This window comes from Polyodon spathula, chromosome 3 (assembly GCF_017654505.1).
Source record: "Polyodon spathula isolate WHYD16114869_AA chromosome 3, ASM1765450v1, whole genome shotgun sequence".
Lineage (NCBI taxonomy): Eukaryota > Metazoa > Chordata > Actinopteri > Acipenseriformes > Polyodontidae > Polyodon > Polyodon spathula.
The window spans coordinates 66,170,316-66,193,858 of NC_054536.1; the positions used below are offsets into that span (position 1 = coordinate 66,170,316).

The 23,543-nt window shown below is 36.7% G+C and overlaps 1 long non-coding RNA gene across 6 annotated transcripts in view; it reads right to left on the minus strand.

The window, feature by feature from the left end:
* Positions 1–311: 311 nt before the first annotated feature.
* The window catches only part of LOC121313329, a 49,727-nt gene continuing 26,495 nt past the window's right edge, over positions 312–23,543 (minus strand). For all 6 annotated transcript variants that reach the window (XR_005949969.1, XR_005949967.1, XR_005949968.1 and 3 more), the window contains one exon: positions 312–1,437. This is a non-coding gene — a long non-coding RNA (uncharacterized LOC121313329). The remainder of the gene's footprint in view (positions 1,438–23,543) is intronic.

Sequence of the window (23,543 nt, forward strand, 5' to 3'; positions counted from 1 at the left end):
GGTTACAATCATGGAACAGCAACAACAACACAATCTTATTGTTGAGGAGAGGAAACTATACTTAGAAAAGTTAAAGTTAAAAAAACTAAACTAAAATTGGAAATAGCAAAAATGTCAGAACAGTAAACTGCAGCAAATTATCAACACACAAAAATGTTAAATTGTTTCTTGTTTTAATTTTTTTTTTAATATTAAATAAAACTTTGAAATAAAACTGTTAAATCCAAGTTTCAAATCCAATTCCACAGTAACGTTTAGTAAAATATTATATTATTTAGTAATTGTTAGTAATTTATAGAAATGTGTGAATATTTATTTACTATTGTAAGTAAAAAAAAAAAAATAAAATACTATATAATTAATTTTGTTAGTGCAATTGATTTCTTTCTCACAGTTAATGGTTTCCATGGAAACATTGACAAAAGTTCTAAGTTAGCCTGGGGTTGAGGAGGCTAACTTAGAGCTTCTGTCAATAAGTCTCAGTCAGTCTTAATTTTTATGCAACTGACTAACTTGCATTAGACTAGTCTAATTGTCAAAGTAAGACTAGTATAATGGTTTAAACTAGACTAATATAGTTTTATGCAACTGGCCCCAGGTCTCTTCTTGTAAAATATATTTTAATGTAAATGGTACTTCCTGGTTAAACAAAGGATAAAGCAGAGAAAACATATTAACAGATAATACAGGAATATGCATTATAGAAGCCTATGGAGGAAATAGAAAATTAATCTGACAACAACTTAAAGGACATTTCATATAACTGGATTTAAAACTAATTAGAAATGGATGTCATGATGAAAAATGCATATCTCATTCATTTTAGGTTATCTCTTCTTTTATCTTTCAATTAACATATCTAATTCATTTGAGGTTATCTCTTTTTATAATCTTTCAACTAACATTCAATCAAGAAATGTGCTATTGGTACTGTAACAGAGTTAGGGGCAGAACTGAACGGAGAACTTAAACTTGCATTTACAGGGGGTGCTTGCTGGACAAAAACAGACCAACATCTTGGCTTTATCTGATTTAGCACCCTTGTCAGGCCAGGATGGCTAAAGGTCCTGCAAAAGAAAACACGGTTCAATTTAAAAAATGGATTGACAATTGGTCCCTGAAACCCAGCTCTAGTGCTGATGACATGCTTAAACTCTTGAGGGAAATTGATGTTAATTGCTGTCTAGACATTTTATTACTGCAACAGGACACTAACAATTGACCATGTTTTTTTTTTTTTTTTTTTTTACACACATAACTTTAGATTAAACTGAACTGTTTGTTTGTTTGTTTCTATGTAAAACAACAAAGTCCTTGCACAGTGGAATGTAAGTGTGAAGTCTGTTTTATCATCCTCCATCTGTTCCAGGAAGTTTATTTGGGGGGAATGTATCCATAGATGGTAGATGGTGGCTGGTGGCTGGTGGCTGGTGGCTGCTGTTAAAAAAATAAAAAAAAATTCCATTATTATAAAAAAAAGGATATAGCTCTGATAAAAAATGACATACAGTGGGCAGTGGTTAGATTTACAGTACATATTATTTCACTTCTGTTAAAGTGTTTAGTACAGTATCTCCTTATGAGTTTGACATCCTACAACAATTCAGCAGTTTTTCAGCCTCATACCAAATGTGCAAGGTACAAGTTAGTTATCTAGTGTGGCATTTTCTCTTTGTGCAATTAAGAATCAAAACAATAAGTTGGGTGTCAAACTGGGTGCTGATTGTTTAAATCAGCAGTGATTTGTTTTGGGTTAATAATTCGATTGCATTCCCATAGTTAGTTCTGTTGCAACGGGAATAATCTTGTATTGATAGATAATTCAAAATGCTCCAAGCACTGTTTAAGATTTGAACTCCTGCTTTAAAACTAATGTGGTTTGCAGCATATTGGTAAATTATTAAGAATACGTTCAATGTAAGAAACCTTTTTTTGTTTTTTAGGGTTAAGATGGTCTTAAAAGAAGTTGAACACATTTAAAAGTGAAGTTTTCTCTGTTCTACTAGGTATCACACAGGCAGGTACAGTCTGATCAAGAGAGATCGCCTTTTACTGGAGTGAAAGGCTAATGAGCTCCTTGTGTTTTAAGGTTTAGGTGCCTGGTAAGTGAATACTTCCAGTATTGACAAACAGGGTGGTGGTGATGTCATGTGATGTCATGTTGACTACAGTCCATAAAAGCCTGAGCTTTTTATATCATTCATTAAAAATACTTGCTTTTAGAAGTGTATTTGATCTATTAGCTCATCTTGCATGTCATTTAGAGCAGTGGGTCTGCTGTGAAGTCCATCTCAATATTCTGCGTGCTATTTTAGTGGAAAATCACTGGTTAGTGGTAATTTTCTCAGCTTGATTTTCATGCTTAATTGCTTTGTAGCTTTCTATGCAAATAATAAGTGTTTTTATAAATACATATTTAAAATCGATGCATATTATGATTATTTAGTGATGATATATATATACATATATAGATATATATATATCGGTATTCTTATATACTGAGATATTATAGATATTAATAGTATATTAGGATTTAATATATATATGATAGGATGATCTATGTGGATGATTACAATGTCCACAACTGTAATTGCTGAACTTCAGCTGCTGGCAATATTTATTTTGTTAGAAGGTGAAGGTAACAGAAAGAAAACAATTCAAATCTTCACTACCAACTAGTGGTAGTCTTTAAACTGTCTGTGTGAAATTTATTACCTGTGTAAGGCTCTGGTGTACCATACCCTTTATTATACACTTCACACAGACCACTATTTACACTATATACATTCGGCAGTGTATACCCGACATGCACTTGGTTGGTTTGCTCTTGAGTGGGGGTTTTGCAGTCTCTTTGAAACTACTCAGTTGCTTTGTTTAAACCGTAGGCGTTAGTAAGTAAAGCTTTGCTTCACTTACTTCACTTCCACTGAAACTGTCATTCAATTCTGGTTCACTTGGTCTGGTTACTTCTGCACTGAGCACATGGCCAGTCAGCTTCTCCAACAGACTTTGGTTTAACTGGACTTAGAGGCTAGACTCCACTCTCAAAGGCCAAGGCTTTTCTTTATCTTCAAAAAGGCACTTTATGACCAAACACGAATTTCCTTTTGTTAAAACGCTTGACTGCAAACACCCCTCTCACTCTTCATTAACTCCAACCACTTCTTCCGTGCAAACTCCCCTTGCCCCTTTTAAAGATGGCCACCTTTCACATCTGGGTCACAGGTCAATCACAGAGTTCTTTTTCTTTTCCTAGATAAGTCTACCCAAAGTTGTTGAAAGGCACAGATCAGGGAATGGGTATAAAAAAAATATCAAAGGCCTTGAATATCCCTTGGAGCACGGTCAAGACGATTATTAAGAGGTGGAAGGTGTATGGCACCACCAAGACCCTGTCTAGATCAGGCTGAAGGAGCAAGCAAGAAGGAGACTGATCAGAGAGGCCACCAAGAGGCCAATGGCAACTTTGCAAGAGCTAAAGGCTTTTATGGCCAAGACTGGTCAAAGTGTGCATGTGACACAATATCCCAAGCACTCCCCAAATCTGGCATGTATGGTAGGGTGGCAAGAAGGAAGCCATTACTCAGGAAAGCCCACCTTGAACCCTGTTTGAAGTATGCAAAAAAACACTCAGGAGATTCTGTAGTCATGTGGCAAAAAGTGTAGTGGTCTTACAAAACTAAAATTGAACTTTTTGGCCTAAATGCAAAGCAAACCCAACACAGCACATCACCCAAAGAACACCATCCCTACTGTGAAGCATGATGCTGGCAGCAATATGTTATGGGGATGTTTCTCATCGGCAGGGACTGGGGCACTTGTCAGGATAGAAGGGAATATTTATATAACAAAGTACAGAGAAGTCCTTGAGGAAAACCTGCTGCCCTCTGCAAGAAAGCTGAAACTGGATGGAAGTTCACTTTTCAGCAAGACAATGACCCAAATCACACAGCCAAAGCTATGCTGGAGTGGCTGAGGAACAAAAAGGTAATTGTCCTTGAATGGCCCAGTCAGAGCCCAATCGAACATTTGTGGCATGACTGGAAGATTGCTGTCCATCAACACTCCCCAAGGAACTTGACAGAGCTTGTACAGTTTTGTAAAGAAGAATGGTCAAATATTGCCAAATCTAGGTGTGCAAAATTGGTAGAGACCTATCCCAACAGACTCACAGCTGTAATTGCTGCCAAAGGGGCTTCCACCAAGTATTAACTCAGGGAGGTGGAGACTTATCCAATTATGATCTTTCAGTTTTGTATTTTTAATATATAATTTTTTTCTCAATAAATTTCCCCTTAACAGTGTGGACTATGGTGTGTAGATAAGTGGAAAAAATCCTAATTTAAATGCATGAAACTCTGAGGCATTGACAGAACAAAATGTGAAAAAAAAGTTCAAGGGGGTGTAGACTTTCTATAGGCACTGTATATACATATATACGGTTTTCCTTGTGTTCTGTAGTTCCATTGGAGTATATTATGTTTGCTTGATTTTTTTATACTCCCTTGCTATTAAACAGATTAATGTGCATGTTAACTGATCGTTTTTAATATGTTTGTACATTACAAAGATAATTAATTAAAAAGCAAAGCTTACCATTTTCTGTCTTAAAGTTTAACCTCTATTTCCTGGTATTGAAACACTGTGTCTAAAATACAGAGCCTTGGGATAAATAAAGAATAAAGATGTATGATACTCGAACAAAAAAATTAAAAGAACCAGTTACGAAATGGTAAAGAAGACTCTAGAAGTGAGGTTATGACAAGACAACCTCTCTGTAAACAGACCCATCTACTGTGTGGTACAAGTTGGGTCAAGCTAGCACTACACAGAAATATTTTCACTGGAAAAATAACTTGCTATTTCTGTCACAAATGATGTTCATTATATTAGCAATAAAGTGAGATTTTCTCTTCGGCTATGAGTAAGACTGAGGAAGTCACAGTTTCAGACAGTTTGCACAGATGGTGACCACCCTCAGTCAACATTCTCATAAAATGGGTATGAGTCTTTTTTTTTTTTTTTTTTTTGATGCATGCAGACAGAGATAAAAGGTTGGAGTGTAACAGTGTTTAAGTAGGCAGAGGTTGTAAAAACAAAACAAAAAAAAAACACTATTCACTGCTAGCGCTGCCCTTTCTGCCTTGTTGAACTTTATTAAATTCTGTCTTTCTTTCTCCTTCTGGCCTCCTTTGTCATTTCTACTTCTAATGCGTAGCTCACAGGATTTCTTTTGGGGGCAGACTGCGAAAAATGCACCAGTGAGAACAGCTTAGGTCCCAGCAACAATATTTTATGGATGGATGAATTGAATTTGTATTCAGACATACAAACAATGTCTGATCAGGCGCTAAATCTGAAACAGCAAACCCATAAGATCTTAAAATAGTGTGCACTGTAATAGGATCAACAACAAAAATAACTATCAGTCATATTTTTCAACCAACATGTAACAGAATGGCATGTGATGTAATTATCAATTGTGCATCTATACTGTATTACTGTGTTGTTGCATTAGTAATATGTTCAGATCTGCTGATTTCAATAGTATTAATTAAATTTTAATCTAAACAATAACTTTAAGGCAGTATGACGGTGACTTCAACATCAGTGCGAAAGTCAAGTGGTACTTTTCATTTACTGTGCCACAGTCACTATTTCATCAGATAGTAAAGATGGTGTGATTTAGAATTAAAAATCTGTAACTCAATTCAGTTTAGGGATGTTTGATCATCATCTGTTTATCCCGCAGAGATGTTAACAGCACAAATGTAACAGGCGTTTGTGATCTCAGCCCAGAAACACGCTTCTGCTTTTAGAATAAACGGCTGTCTTGTAATACTCTATTTAATTAGAAGATACAGATGCATAACAACATATTTGTATTAATGCAGGTAACTTACAGTACAAGGGAAGCACACCCACATAATCAAGTTATTGACTGATTGCTTATTTTTTATGCAATCCACAAAATCAGCTTTTGAAGAATACTGAATACATAAGGTACAGGTAATTTGTTTTTCTATTTCCATGATGTTCGAATGTGTTTAAATATTAATATATACATTTGTTGAAATGCCTTTGCTTTATTAGAATAGGAAAAGTGTAAAAAGTGTGATTAGTGCCCTGAAATATAGTTGGCCTAATGTATCTGAAGAGGTTTATAATATAGTGAGGCAAGTCAGGCTAAAAGAAGGATAAGAAAATATATATGTTATGAATTGTTGACACTGAAAAGATTCAGGCATATCATTTACCTGCCAGAACTGAAACCTCAATTTAAATTTAAACTTGTTTGTAGGGGTTACCAGCTGATTAAAATCTTCAAAGATGTTGCTTAACAAATAGTTTTGTACATTGTGATTGACTTCAAAGGACACTGCAGAGCTACCATGCTGAGTAGCAAATCATCTGCAGGTCCGATCAAGGAATTATTTCATTATCCTACTTTTTATTCAAGACTGACTAACATTATTGTTTATTACCACAAAGAAACAGCAAAGAAGCTAAACATAGAATTTTTTTTGTAACATTCTCTATCTACAGACAAAAACAACAACAACAACAAAAAACTCCTAAGATTCCAAAACAAACAGTTGCCATGGCCTTACCGTAGCATTATTACTAGATAAATCTGCTCTGCATTTTTATTTAATAGTAGATTGGTTATAGGCTATTTAATGCTGTGTAATTAATCCTTTCTTCCCAAAGCAGGTCAATTTGTCCTTACTTAAAATTTTATATACAACACAGTTTGTTATGCTGTCCAATTAGTGATTTAGGCATTCCTAACTGCCAGGTATATTAATTTGGCTGGTATAGCAACACTTTTTGGCTTGACTTGTGCTTTACTGATTAACAGGTGTCTTTTTTTACTGCTTTTAGTTATATTATTTATGCAGTATTGGCGCAAACTGCACATAATACAACATGTTTCTTTGACGGGCACTTTAGGAGGTTATATCTGCCTGTAATGTCTCTCTTTAAAGTGCAATAACAAATGCACTAATCACACTACACTTCCTAAACACCACACCAGGATCCATATTTCCAACATGTGGGTTTTTAAAACCTTATAAGTCCATTGATCTTTCCAGGTGACTTCAGAATTTGTGTCTTTCTTCCTTTGAACAAAGGTTCCAGATAACAAGCACTTGCAATACACACAAATGGGAGAGTTTAGTATTTTCCTGTCAGGACCAAAAAGCAGTCAGTGTGTGCGACAGGTAAAAAATAATACATACTGTACCATATCCAAGTCCTACAGTTTACCCGTTTCTTATTGTCAGACTCAAAGCTTCGTATTAATGTCACCATCAGAACATTTTAACATTCACATAAAAGATAAATAGAGCTACATTTTTCTGCCATAGGAGGATTTTGTAATGAATACTGGTACATTTGACCAATACCTGTAATTTTTTTTTTTTTTTTTTTTTTTTTAACTTAAAAGCTTAAAAAACAGTATAGTACCAAACTTTAAAATATGAATATGCTGCAGTTCTTAATATTCTCTGTTATTTATTCTGCAAATATTTCATCCAGAGCTCTAAAGGAGGATTACCACCTTATACTGTACATTTTCAACAACCCAAATGTGGCAATGTGTATTTCTTTCTTTCCCAGAATACATTAAATAAGAACTGGGTGGATAAAGTTAACACAACGGTATATCGAAATAAAAGCCCATATAAAATACCATAGCATGAGAAAAAATAGTCACTATTTACTATTTTACAAACGATCCACTTAAAAAAAAAAAAAAACCTAGAAGAGTCACATATCCACTATATAAAACACAAAACAAATTGAAGGTGAAATTAGTTGTGTTAGGTATGTTTGCTGAAGACTGCAATAAATACATAAATAAATAAGAACTGAAGTGAGGAGCAATGTGTTTTGAAACAGTGACAGCATGATCGGAAAGCTGGAACAGATACATTCCAAGATGAACAAGTTTTAAGACAAATGTAAACCCATTCATCAAAATACTGGCGTACACCCAACACTGCTGGCACCACATCCCTTCACTTCCTGGGGTTATCAGTAATGTTAGTACCAGTATCTGAAGTCCCACTGCTACAGAGCTTTTATGTTACTTAACTGTAGAATTATCTGCCAAGAAGTGCTATTTGTGAGTCTGGCTCTATCAAGCTTTTAAAGACAAGACTTAAACCATAGTTGCTTGGCCTGGCCTGCTGATGATTGTTTTAATAGTCTGTGTACAGTGCCTTGGGATAAATATACATGAAAGGCACTTTACAAGGTTCATTTGTATTTACTTCCATTTACTTCTTAAATTAAGTTATTTGCTTGAGTACTTCAAATACATAAAAAATCTTTTTTTTTTTTTTTAAATGTATTTTATATATATTGCTTTGATCAACTAGATTAGATTATATGTAATATATATCTCTCAATCTGAAATTTTGAAGAGATCACAGTGTCAAAGTCACAGTGCCCTATCTCACCTGTTCTTAAATACCCAGAACCAACACTTTCAAGAGAAAACTGACATCTGTGCAAAACGTGGCTGTGTCTTACAGTACCTAGTTTTACAATGTGGTGATTACCGAGATGAATACAACAATAGATACAAAGTTACAACCAACCACCATCCAACCATCACCATCTTACGGTTTACCCTGTACCCCTTCCTAAGTTACAAAGCACGTCTCTCCTATTCTTAATTCCCCAGGTTCTTCCTCCATGTAGACCATGCTGCTGTCTCATGTATTTACCATGGTTTGCCATGTTTTTAAAGTTTTACAATACCTCTCTAGGCTTTACAATGCTTGCCAATGCTCTACACTACTTTCACTATTCTGCATTACAATTTGCTTTGCTTTTACTGTGGTTGCTGTGGTTTATAACGGTGGAGCTAAACATGATAGCCTTAACTCACTCTTAACAAATGGTGCACAATGCAGTGGAGATACAATGCATTTTGAGGCAATGGAAGAAAAAATTCTGTCTCAATGGTAGTCGATAGAATGGCATCAAGGTGGTATTGTTGATAGATTTTGACACAGAATCCATAATATCACAATAATATGATCCAATACACTCATGTTATCCTTTTTATTGGCTCCAAATTGTCAGAAGCTCAATTTTTTCAGACAGGAACAATGCACCAAATAAAATTACCAAACCAGATATTAATAAGTCAGGTATGTGATTTAAGTTGTTTCTTATTTCTTTTAAAATGTAATTGTTGTTTTTCTTTTCATGACTTTGAAACTGCAGTAATTCCATTGGTAATTATGTAGTCTGCAAAAAATCAAAGAGGCTATGACCAGGATGACTGTAGTGGTGATGTCAGACCAGGAAGAACAACACACAGGACAGAGACGTGGAGTTTTGGTGAAGGTGAGCACTTGCTTGCGCTCAGCATTTAATAAATGAACAAACAGAAAATAAGATGCTGAACAAAACAGAACACAACACTTAAGCCAAAATAAACAGACAAACAAAACATACTAACACTAAACAGACAGACAAACGAGTGGACGAACACTAAACAAGTACCGTGCTGGCACTTCCAGCATGCTGTAGCAATTGTTATTTTAACTAAATTCTCCTCTCTCTCACCCATTCACCACTTCTGAACACACAACCCAGAGTGAGTGAAAAACATGCTGCTTTTATGCAGCTGTACCGAGACTCGATTGCTAATCAATCACTTAATTGGAGTCTCGGTACAACTGCACGTGAATTAACTAAGTGCAATTTCTTGTGCTCCCATATTACATTTTACTTGCACTTGAAGTGCTGTGCAATCCTCGTGCCTAAATACAAACATATATTTTAAACACTCATGCTCGTAACCCATGTTCATATCCCGTGTATTTTATACATAAACACCAACATTAACACATTACGTACAACATAAAACACTTATAAACATAAAGGGTCGAGACACTCTGCCACAGAGGCCTGGGATTTTTTAATACATTTTTAATACATTTAAAATTGAGTTCCAATTTGCACATAGAGTAGAAAATCTAAAGTCCATTGTGTTGATGCTGTGATTCCTAGGGCTGCTGATTAGCATGTCATTCATTAAGCATGTCATTTGAACATAAATATAATGTTGCTAGTTAAAATAGTAAATTAATAAATATTATCATAATTCTTTTTTTGTTTTTGTTTTTTTAAAGCCAACATTATCAATCAGATTCTTGTTGCTGTACAAGTAAGTAAAGCACCTGAAGACTCTTCAAACATGTTTTAATGTTTATAAAAATCATTTGGTTCATTGCTGGCATAAAAATAAGCAGGAAAACTTATTTATATCAAAAAAATTCAGAAAGCAAAGGTTCAACACTGTTGTGAGAATGATTTTTACAGTCTTCCACTGACACTGTAGTTCAGTCTACAAATGAAGCTGTTTTGAAAAGAACTGTTTAGCTTATTGTTGGCATACAATAACAATAAAAACATATTAAACAGCTTAGTAACAGTCCAGCAATATCATATGAGAGTGAACTTATTTATACTACTGCACAAACGCAGTTTGACATTTTAATAGCATTACAATAATCAGGATAACATGAAACACATTGATAAAACAGGCATGTTGACTGACTCGTTGCTCTACACTGGTTCTCTGCTGTGTATCACCTGATTTTAATTTAAATGGCAATAGCAAAACACTTTTGCGGACAGTTAGCACACCAGAATCAGTCACACTTTTGGGCAAACAGACTTTGCCCACATATGTGATTTAGCAACACGTGTTTTTGTGCCCTCTCAGCAAGTTAGCATCAACACTTGACATGGGCTGAACTTGGGGAGTGTCTTCATTTAAATACAAATGTAACGATTTAGCAAACCATCAACTGTTAGCATTTGCGTTTCAGTTGACATGTGAAGACCAGGTCTAAACTGTGCACAAATTAAATTGTTGACTATAAATACCAGTGAAGCTACCAGGGAGAAAGAGAGAGAGAAAAAGAGAAATAAAACAAATATGGAGTTCGCACTGGATTAATGTGATATTTTATAATGTGATACTTTGTAATGTGATACTTTGTATTGTCAATCAGATTACAGGGTTTGATGGAAGCAGATGCTGAACCTGAAGCCCCAGTGTTGGAGGTTGCAGATGCTGTAAGTGCCAGGCAGGTCAGACAAGGTCTTTTAAAAAAATACCCTTGTTCGCTATCGCAGACACACAAATCCTCTTAAAGGGAATGTTGAATCCTTATTGGTTGTAACCTTACTCCCCTCACTATGCTTTGATTGGCTGGGTGCATGATTTGCTATTTGATGTGCATTAGCCCACGTATGAGACCCGAATTCTAAACCACGTTTCCATGCGCTATCACAGCGCTTTGAAAACACAGCCATTTTTGCCCTAGCGATAGCAGCTGCACACATATTTGCTAAAAATGGCCCTTACTGTGCTAATGCAACATATTTTTGGATTAGTAATCATCTTACATATATATATATATATATATATATATATATATATATAATATAAAATATATATTATAAGATATATTATATAATATATATCCTAATAGTCTATATCTTTTCAATTATGTTTGTGCTCCTTAGCCTATACATAATCGGTCTATATCTTTTCAATTAATGTTGTGCTCCTTAGCCTAAAAAGGAAATTATGTATAAGTTTGTGGCAGAAGGTCAGGTAAGTAAATACAGATTAAAATGATAACATGTCAATTACAACCATGCTTAGTAGTTATTTTCATAATGCTGTAATTATTAATTTCCCTTAACGTTTAGTAATAATGATGAATATAGACTATTTTCAGATATTTTTTGTTTAAGCCTATTTGCTTAAATGTACAAAGTTGTTAGCCAAACTGTTATTAACCATATTTAAAGTACGTAAGAAAGGTACTCTCAGCATTAAGCATTAATTGTTTGTGAAGTGCCCATTAATTCAGTCGAAAATAAATACCATCCTATTAAAAAGAAAAATCAGATCGACCAAACTAAATAAATCATAATTGTGTGTTTTAAAAAGGAAATCATGCAGCAACAATGAGTAGAAGGGACCACAGTAGTATCTGATATGCAGATTTATTAACAGAAGCACAAAAATGACATTGAATAAAATATGAGACCATTAATAAGGAACTATTTTCTATGAATATATAACACTTTAAACCCTTATCCCTAAACTTTTGTGAAGTTTCTATAAAGGATCATTTACATATACTTGCATTTTTTTTTGTTCCTTCCTATTGGCCTGTAGTGTATATCCCACATTTAACCAGGGCACTTAAATATGCAAAGACATATCTCCTCAATAAGCACTACATAAAAAGCTATGTGCAAAAAATGATATACAAATACAATACTGCTTAGAGTGTGCTGCATTTTCTGTGATGTAGTAAACACACCAGTGCAATCTTGCTTGGTCTGTTATTTCAGGTTCACTTCTGGCAGTCTTTCAGCAAGCCTATTTCTGAAGGAAAGACAAGGGATTCATTGCTTAGTGTTTTGCTGTGCTCCGAGGTGACAGTAGACACTTTTACTTTTGTTTCTGTTTCTTCTGTGATGGCTATTTCTCCAATAAGAGGTACATCCAAACTTATTTATGCATCCACCACATTTGGTGTCTCAGAAGGGTCCTCTTTCAGCTGATCACCATGAGCACCTTCACCCCCACGCCTCCTCTCCATGCATTGCATATACTGTTAAGTATGGTCATTGTATTTCCGAATTCTGTTATTGATTGTCTTGGAACTAGAGCAGCAAGCTCATTTGTTGTTACAACAGCTTTCTTGTATTTCTCCTGCTAAGACAGCACTTTTCCTGTTTTGTATGAAACGCTGTTAACAGAACATCTGGGCCATAAGGAAATTTCCATTTTATTGTCTGATTGCTCTTCTTCCATTGGCAATACCAACATCTAGTTGTTCCGGGGAAATTTTCTGTACAAGAAAAACTTGCAAGTCACCTTTTTCTTTTATGTGTAATTTTAATTTCCCTATACGTGCAGTTTTATCTTGGTCTGGCTTTACTTACTACCACATAAGCTGAACAGTTTAATTAGCAAAATGTATATATTTTAAACTTAAATCTCCCTCCCGTTTCAAACTAGTCCCTGTCGTGAAAGTACATAAAATACATGTAGGCTACTATAAAACTCCTTTTCATTCACACTAATAAAACCAGCTCTTAGCTATCATTTTAAAAAAGCTCTTAGCTATCATTCAGGGACCTGACCTCCACGACCATTACTAGCAGTACGTTCACTCTTAAATTTGACACACCCTCCCGGTTCATATCTAATAAAGTACAATATAATTAATACATATTATATTTATTCTATACTGTACCTTGTAACCATGCATACCTCTTTGCCTCTTGGTTTTGGCTTGCCATGGTGAATGCAGACAAACTTGATGTATGCAAAGGGAAATTTTTCAATATAAATTTGTTTTTTTCTTGAGTTTTTTATTTTGCACTTCTGCCATTGTTGATTTATCAACCCTCCACATTGAACATGATTCTGTTTTATATGTATCAAAACTGGTACTAAATTCATAAAAACTAAAGGTGTCCTCCCTTCATATTTCATTATCTTAAAGTTAAAGCCAAACAATGAAGGTCTGTGACTGGATAAAAATCGTCTATGATTGGATACAAAATCTGCAGGGACAGCAGTGCCACAGATGCATCTGTGGGGACAGTAGACACTCCCAATTTAAATAGTGCCCCTTTTAATGTAAACACATTATTAATCCTGCCAATTGTTTCTTTGCTAGTTCTGCCTTGTTATTTGCTAAATTTAACAAGAGGTGTGTTTCCAGACAGAATATCTTAATGAAACAAACGGTGACTACATCCTTTACACAGTAAAGCGATCGATTTCCTTTAAGGAACGTATAGCTAGAAAAATAGCTTTGAGCTCATTTCTTCATCGTCAGATAATGTAATTTAATTAAGAAAAGATCACGGTTTAACATTGCTAATTATAGCTTTATTAAATGCAGGTAGAGTGGAAAGAAATAAACTAAACAATAATTAAATATGCACTTAATTTAGCTTACTTACTTCGAGAAAGCCCCGCCTTGAGTGCAGACCTTAAGTTTAAGTTATTCAGCATAGAAGAATGCAGTGCTTTGCATTTGTTACACTTAGAAAACAAGATCTCCACGTGTTTACAACTGGCAAAATGATCTTAATGGTATTGACTCGCACATGATTAATCGAATGACACCAACATTTGCAGAATAGTATCCTAACCATCCTCATATAGATTATCAGAAAATGTTTTAGCGCTGTCTTTTGGTTTTCTTCGTTGGTGCAGCTGCCATGTTGAGTTTCACCAGAGAAATGCAAGTGAAGTCACATGATGAATTAACTCAACTGAATTAAGACAGCACTGCACAATTCCATTACCAAAATGTCTAATTATGTTCCCAATGCCTAATTCCGAAAATCAGTAACCCAGATACAAAGTAGATTGGTTTGTTAGCACATACTGTCCCTTAAACACTCAAAGGTGTTTGCTTTTGTCAAAGCTCATATGGTCAACTCAGAATTGTTAATGGTCCATGCAGTGATGAGATAATAAATAAAACAGTTGACTGACAATTGAGAAGTTAGTGTTTGGCATAAATTAGTGAAGGCCTGGATGCATAAGTGCCTTGTGCCTTCTGTCAAGTTTGGTGGTTACTTAAGCTCCAAGATGTTAGAGAAAAGTGCCTGTTTAAAGAAACAATAGATCACTTCATGTGCAAGAACATCCTAGATTCCACGATTCTGCCAAGTGACAGAAGGCATGTGGGCAAGGATCTGTCCTCCTAGCATCACACATCTGTTCTTCTGTACTAGTTTCTGGCACACAAAAAGGGAGATGGATTGGCTCAGTAGATGGAAACCCAACTGAGCTGATCACATACAGATTCAACCAATCAGCATTTGGGGTCTCATGGAGCTTATTATTTTAGGAATTTAAACCTTAGCAGTCAATTTATTCAGCGCTTGTCAGGCTTGTCAGATCCAATTTATTTTCACACGAGTTGTTTATTTTACACACACTGTTTATTTTTTATTTTTTCCCCCCAGAGTAAAACAGATTTAAAAGTTACGGCATGGCAAAAGGGACACTCAGTATTGCATCTCCAGACAAGCCCCACCCCTTGTTCGCTGTATTTTTCACATACCTCTTCATAGTTGTGCATACTGATAAATCCTCTCCTGATCACTCGTTTTATCACGAAACTCCTCAACAATGCAATCCAAGTCAATATTTTATTACTATAACATCTCAAAAAGCTCTGCACATATCCATGATATTCTTTGAGCACTGGATGTGGAAGCAGCTACTTTTTTGTTTGTGTCTGTGTTATCTCTGTGGTGCAGGGGTTATGTGTATTACTCAGATATGCCTGTTTTTTTTTTGTTTGTTTTTTTTTTCGCCTTCTATCGGTCTCACTCGGCCATTGAAAGGCTTTCTCTGCTTTTTCTGGAGAAAAAACGACTAAAGACCTGTGCTTTGTGTCTTTTAGAACGACTGGAAAGGGAAAATTGTAATATAGGACCGCAAAAGGTTAAACCGATTTTTCCCAGTAATATCAATGTCTGGTTAACAGTCCTGACCACTTGAAGGCACAGTCATATTATCATAAAAATAGCTAACGGTAATATGGTTTTAGGTCAAGGAAGTTTGCTAATGGGCTGTTCAAATTGTATGTAGACACAAATGACAAGTAATAATCTGTTTTACAATAAAGTTTTTTGCATTTTTATTTTATATTTCTCATACAATGGCTTTGGAGATCATATGATAATTAATTTCTATAGGTGTGTATGTTTTCAGCTTGTAATAGTCATCAAATACATGCCCCTAAACCTATATAATAAACAGTTATCATATGTAATTAAGGCGTACATTTTGTGTGACAAATTGCCTGAAAGCAGTTCATAAAGAAAGATTAGATTGGCTAAACATGTACCCTGTGATGTGTAATCTCAACCTGATGACCTACAGTATGTATTCAACAATCCATGCATATGCTGTAATATTTCCCGTTTCTCTGTTCCAAAGCAGGCTAAAGAAACACCAGACCTGGCAGAGATTAGATTATCAATTATCATGAAACTGACTGCAGCTTCAAAGAACTTCATAACAAGGGAAACCATAGTTTATCTGGACTGTAAGCATTCTGCAATTATCTTTCATGTCACACAGATGTAGAGCAGCAGACGAAGGTCTGCACTGATTGGACATCCAACAGCATTAAAATAAACAAAAAACACAATTTTCTTTGGAACATGAATCATTAGGTTCAGGTCACATATTGACAACCCCCTGGTTCTTGAATGTGTTAACCACAGGCAACATAATCCAATAGATTTGTGTATCTTTGCAGTGTGAGCATTTTATCAATAGACAGACGCACAAAATCCCTTTTTTTCAGAAACACCAATTGGTCAACAGATTGTTAATAGTCTGTCAAAGAATGATGCATTGATTGTCAGTACAACGCTAGATGGTTGTGTTCAGTTGTTCCCACAAGTATGAAGTTACAGGCTTGCTCCATGAATCGGAATTTTAGTCAATGAAAAAACATGCTTTATGTATCCACCAAATCCATAGCCAGACCATCCTGAGGTAGAGAAAAAAACATCTGTGCCCAGGTGAGCAACCAGAACTCAGCTTGGTGCAACCCTGGGGACTGCAGCCACCCCTGGTGATTGACATATACTATGACCATGGTATTGTCTGTGCGCACTAGTATAATGTCCGTGGTGTCCGTGCTCAGTACTTCCCCCGGTACACAACACCCATGGTATCTCCTCCGCGGAGGTGGTGAGGGTTCTTCCACCAACACAGGGCCCGCCAGCATGACCGAGACACCATCAGCCAGCAATGTCTGTCTCGGGACGGGTGAACCACTTGGGCATTGAACCACGCCTGCAAGGGGCACATATGGAGGAGACCGAGAGGGAGGACAGAGGAGGATGCGGCTAACAGGCCTAGCAACCATTGGCACAGCACCACCTGCACTGACTGTCTGAGATGGAACACGAACGGACAGGGTTCAATGCGCTTACCCTGTCGTCCGACAGGCAAGTGAGCATGGAGCAGGAATCCAGCCACATACCCAGGAAGACCGTCACTTGCACCCGGCTGCAGACAGCTCTTCTCCAATTTGGTAAGATGCTGCGTCATCAGAGCCGTGTGAGACATGGCTTGCTCCTTTGACTGGCCACAAATGAGCCAGTCGTCCAAGTAATTGAGGACACTGTCAAGACTGCAGCCATGTACTTGGAGAAGGTCCTGGTAGCCAGAGACAAACCGAAGGGTAGAACACAGAACTCGTACATGCTCCCCTGAAAGGCGAAGCAAAGATACTTTCTGTGAACTGAACATATCGGAACATGGAAGTCTCTCTGCCAAGGTCATGAACCAGTCGCCAGGCCGGATGGACTGGACAATGTGACGGGTAGTGAACTTCTTATCCTTCAGGAATTTGTTCAGGCCTCTGGGATCCAAAATGGGACAGATCCCGCCGTCCTGTTTTGGCACCAGAAAGTACCTGGAGTACTTTGCGAGCTGTCCTGGTGAGACCACTGCAGCACTGCCTCCATGACTGGATTGAAGCCGGGGGGAGATGGACGCATTGAGCAGCAACACCTTGTCTCTAGGACCCTGGCCTGGGAAAGCCAAAGCTGGCACCACACAACTACAAGGGCCCTCAAGTTGCGTCCTATAGCTTGGTCACTGTGCCTAGCTATGTGCAGCAGCTGGTCGCTCACTAGCCTTAGCTCGTCAATGGTATGAGGTGAAAGCAGAGCAGACAGGTCCTGCAGCAGATGCGTCTGGTACACGGCCAGCAGACTAGTGGTGTTTGCTAGTCTTGTTGCCAGTGCCCCGGCACTGTAAGCCTTCTTTAAATGTGAAAGGCACAGGACAGCGTTGATATTGTCATACAACCTCATCTGGTGAGTGTCTATGCTTTTTAGGCTTCTTGGTCTTAGGCTCGGGGGAGCGAGACACAGACTGGGCACTAGGACCGGAAGAAGGCTCATGACAGGTGCTCTTCGAGAGCGACAACAAAGGTCTCGGAGAGCCAGAAGAGGTGGAATGACCATCAGCACGGTCAGCCCACTTAGCATGGGTCCTTTTTTGGAAGCCGGCACACACCTTGAAAAAGGTGTGGTCTGTCAGCACCAGCTGGACATGTTCAGAGCCCAGGCACTGGACGTACATATTGTGGCCATCCTCTGGAGGATGTCTGGCCACGCACCTCACACAGTCGTGAAACACCATACCTACCAGACTAAATGAAACGGTGCTATACACCGAAGTGTTATACACCATAGGCTAATGCACGGAAGTGCTCCTGAGTAAAGCACTGTTGCTATGTACGGGAGTGCTATGCACCGGGTTACTGGTTGGAAAACATAACAATCAGGTTTGTAGCCTATTCATTGCTCTGTGGAGAAAATGGCAGGTTTCGGTGTCCACTGTCCGTGTAAAGAAAACAGGTAGGTCTTAGCTTTACTTATTTTCCATAGCATTCCACCAAGCCATAATAAAGTAAATTCTTTTTTTATTTTCAAGTCCCCCAGCAGGTACAGGTGTTTATTATTTATATTGAAAAATACATATCCGTGTCAAATGGGACTGTATTCTTGTAGGTCTAGTTAGATCAAAAAGTTGTATTTTAGTAGCTATAAATACACTGCGAGAAATGTGTAGCGTTTTGTAATCCAATTTCACTATGAAACTGAGTAGTATTGTGTGACACGCAGGATTTTTCAATCTAGCTGTATTTATTTATTTTAGTTTAAAATAAGCTTTTTGTATGGTAAGGTGTACTGAACGAGAAACAGATTTTAGATGCATTATTATTGTATATATTGTAATTGAATCAATTGTGCAGGTATTTGAGGGAATACAGTAACAAACATAGACATTGTTTTTTTTGCCATTTAAAAATTAACTATATTTTAATGTAACTGTGTGATGCTGACTTTCCATGCCATTCATCATTCAAATTAAAGTTTTAAACATGAGAAAAATAACAGGAGCTTGCTGACGCTCCAGTGCCTTCTATAATTTCCTGTGTATGGAAAGGAAACATGTGCTAACATTAGAGGATCCTTTTGTTCTTAACCAAAAGTAAAATATCATGAACTATGAGAACAATCAAATTTTTGGTGTTTACAGGAAGGCTTGTGCATATAAGATATTAAAAGATTTCATAATGTTTTGTTTTTTTTAATCAGAAAACTTACACTTCCCCTAACTTAACCTCTCACTCACGTCCACCTGTGTGTGCATGTATTAAAAAAACATTTTTAACCTGACATCTCAATATTTCGGATAACCTGTCTGTATCAAGACATGTCCTGTAGCCATAACGCGATGGTGTAAACAGACGGTGTATGCCATTGACGTTTTAAGTAGCTCATTTGCATACCATTAATAATTGGTTAGATAACATCTAACCAATTATTAATCTGTGATGGTAAATCACATCTAAGCCCATTATTGGCTGGCAAAATAACCAGGCAGTAGCTTTAGAAAAAAAATGTAGTGGCCAGAAATTACCACCATCTTTTATGCCTATGCACAGGCAATGGCTTGCAGTACTGTGGCTCTGCCACTTTTCTGGATGGTCGACTTCTAACTTTCCCTGTAATGAATTAACAGCCCATCCATTCCAGGGCACCCTGTTCCCTTTACACAGCACCCTCACAGGTCGGGAGGGAGATTTATGACCCAGATTCGGTCTCTCTCTGCCACACACCTGTAGTTTCTCAATGTCCACTATTCTTTAAGTGTTAGTAAACAGCAAGATTTAGCCCTAAACATGAAATGGATTCATTACATATATTGACTTATTCTATGGTGACAAAGCTGGTTTCAGCAACTAAAGAGAAAAGTGTAAAATAAAGGTTACAATAATGTTTTATAAAGTAGTGTGTGATGCCCCTGTTATTCAAAATGCCATTAAAAAAAATTAAAAATTCCAGTCAATAATGATCACTGGAACCACCACGACCCTGCCTAAATCAGGCCATCTCCCCAAACTGGATGACCGATCAAGGAGGCTGATCAGAGAGGCCACCAAGAGGCCAATGGCAACTTTGCAAGAGCTACAGTCTTCTATGGCCAAGACTTGTCAAAGTGTGCATGTGACAACAATATCCCAAGCACTCCACAAATCTGGTCTGTATGGTAGGGTGGCAAAAAGGAAGCCATTACTCAAGAAAGCCCACCTTGAATCCTGTTTGAAGTATGCAAAAAAACACTCAGGAGATTCTGTAGCCATGTGACAACAAAATGTGAAAAAAGTTCAAGGGAGTGTAGACTTTCTATAGGCACTGTATACCTCTGTTTGACAGGGGTCATGGGGTTGAGCAGCAGTGTCAGTAGCTACAAGAAATTAAATCCTAAATAATAGGTGATAACACAGGCTGAAATTACTAAAACTAGAAAAAAAAAAAAAAAAAAGTTAGATATGCAGTAAAAATAACCTATTGAACAACTTGAATTGAATTTTAAAACCAAACACAAATCTAATTCTCACAAAATATTCTATTACATACAAAATATAAAAGCTCTATAGTTTTAGTTCCTGACACCAAGACTACCAGTGACCCACGGTAATCAAGGACAGACTGCTGGCTCATTCTACACACTTTGTAGTTTTCCATATACTAACAAAAAACTGACAAAAATGAAAAAAATGTGATATTTAGGAATCTAACATGATGTTAAATAAAAGATACATTATGTTCCTATAGTTTACTTTTTTTTTTATTACGTCTCAATCGTAAAATTCTAGGTAATATTTGGCCATAGCTGTAGGTCACTTAGTGTGGACCTTCCAAATGAAAAAAAATCATAACTTTAAGTAGAGATTTGAAGATATCCTACATGGTTAAAGCAGTCAGCCTTTCATGCTCACAAAAATTATTGTTCAAAATCAATCCCTAAAAAAAATCTGTTTGTTCAACTGAAAATATCACACACCATGGTAAAAAGAGCTTGCAAAGCTACATTATTATCAATTGTTCAATATAGTTTGGTTCAACTGGGTAAAAAAAACAGTAACTTTAATTTAAAAAAATGTGACCAATGTTTAATAACTTAAATGAGAGTTGTTGTGAACCAAAACGGTAGCATAATCTAAGAGGCAAATCCAATCAAATGGTTTGTAAACATGAAGTAAAATGTGAAAACAATGTGCCAGTGAAAAGGTTCATTTCTTCTGTACTCCAACTGTAATGGAACTTTATCGAGTAGTTTGTATTGTCAAATATGGAGTCACTACCTCAAATGGTTTCTGTGATACAAGGCTTTGATGCTGACGTGGTGACAGCTTTAAAAAAAAAAAAAATGGTGCCAACACCCTTGGTTGAATTTGACTGAGAGAATCATGAACAGCTGTGAAGTATGAAGACAAGATCTCCATCTCAGCATATCTTAGGTCACAGGTAAAACTAAAGGGTGGCATTAGATTTTGCCTGATAGGTTTCTAAACTCCAATATTAAGTTAGCAGCTGGAACGGGTTTGATATATTAGCTCTAGTAGGTACTTTAGCAGATTTACAAATTAATAGAAGCTCCTGTCATAGATGCTTAATAATCTTAACAATGTAAATGTTCTTTCTAGCTTTTAAAAGGCAGCTGTTGCTCTTATAACAATTTGAGAGAGGTAATTTTGTTATTAGCTATTAAAGGTATTGATGCCTGAAATTTGCCTTATACTGTAAATACTGTAGCTGGACATATTATTCAATGGAAGCTGCTTATTTTAATTAGAGCAGTGTATTGGAATCATGTATCAGTTTCTCCCTGGTGTGTGTAAATTGTATTTGATTATTTAAGCAATTAATTTATTTTTCTTCAATATTGGTCAATTGATTTTTAAAAATTAATGTTAAGTGCTTAGCTTTAGTACAAACTTTTTTTTCTTTTAATGCAGCTGCAATGTGCCATTAAGACACAAAAAACTGGCTGTTGTGAGTTATTATTCAGCAGAACTGTTCCTCTGTCAAAATTATGGAAACTTGAGAATCTGCAGCCCATAGTCTCTGTTGTGATTTTGAGGGCTTGGTGTAAAAATATACTTGCTTTTTGTGTCCTCTTGACAGAGCTGTCACAGTACCACAACTATAATACCATAATGCCACTTCTTTCATTTACACCACAAATAAAATACACAATCATATTGCAAGGTACCAGGATACTGTTATTGTTACATTGTAATGACTCTTCTCTCTTGTTAATGTAGACAAGAACATTGCTGAAGTATGGCGGGTGAACAATGTTGCCGATATTATTTTTGTTAAGAAAAACAAAAACACAGATGAAGCTAAATAAAATTAGGTGATTTAGGAAAATTGATATTTGTACCCAACTTAGAGAATGTCCCTTTCCCTAAGCCAATTTTAAATGCATAAACAGATCTGACCTATTTTTAAAGTAAAAATAGCTTTATTTGTTTAAACCCATCTGACCTGATTGTTTTATTCACATAAAATTAAATAACACCAAAAAACTGAAAATTTGATTGGATTTGAAGGCAGACCTGAGAAGACACAATACAATGGGCCCTATTTAGCAACGTTCGCAAACCCCTAAGGCAATCTCAAAACACTTTGATGGACAGTTAGTGCACCGGAATCAGGCACACTTGTGGGCAAACAGACTTTGCCCACATGTGATTTAGCAACCGTGTTTTAGTGCCCACTCGGCAAGTCAGCGTTAGCGCTGGACATGGGCTGAACTTTAGTGGAGTGTCCTCATTTACATACAAATGTAGTGATTTAGCAAACCATTAACAGTGTTAGCGTTTGCATTTCAGTTGACATGTGAAAAACAGGTCTAAACTGTGTGCAAATTACATGGTCGACTATAAATACCAGTGAAACTACCAGGGAATAAATAAATAAATAAATAAATAATTTATATGTGGCCAGACAAAGACAGGAGGAGGAGGAGACGTCCCCAAATATTTAGAAGTCATGTATCTTTTCTGAGACTGTCTGACTCACAAAGTATGCAGCAAGTTTGCCTAAACAGACAAACAGGCTGACCTGGAAGGAGACATGGGGAGAGCACACTGTTTGCTTGTAGCACTTTATCATAAGGAGACCTATTCTGTCAACGTGCAAGTAGTGTGTGATCTGTGATGCAAACAACTACATCACAAATGTGTATGCAAACTATCGTTGTTCCACTCATGACTTGTTTATCCTCGCTAATTCACAGGTGGCAGATGCGTTTCAGCGGGATGACAGTCTGAGAGGCTGGTTGGTAGTTAACAACAAGTATCCACTGAAGCAGTGGCTACTGACACTGCTGCTCAACCCAACCCCTGTCAAACAGAGGTATACAGTGCCTATAGAAAGTCTACACTCCCTTGAACTTTTTTCACATTTTGTTGTCACATGGCTACAAAATCTCCTGAGTGTTTTTTTTGTATACTTCAAACAGGATTTAAGGTGGGCTTTCTTGAGTAATGGCTTCCTTCTTGCCACCCTACCATACAGGCCAGATTTGTGGAGTGCTTAGGATAGTGTTGTCACAT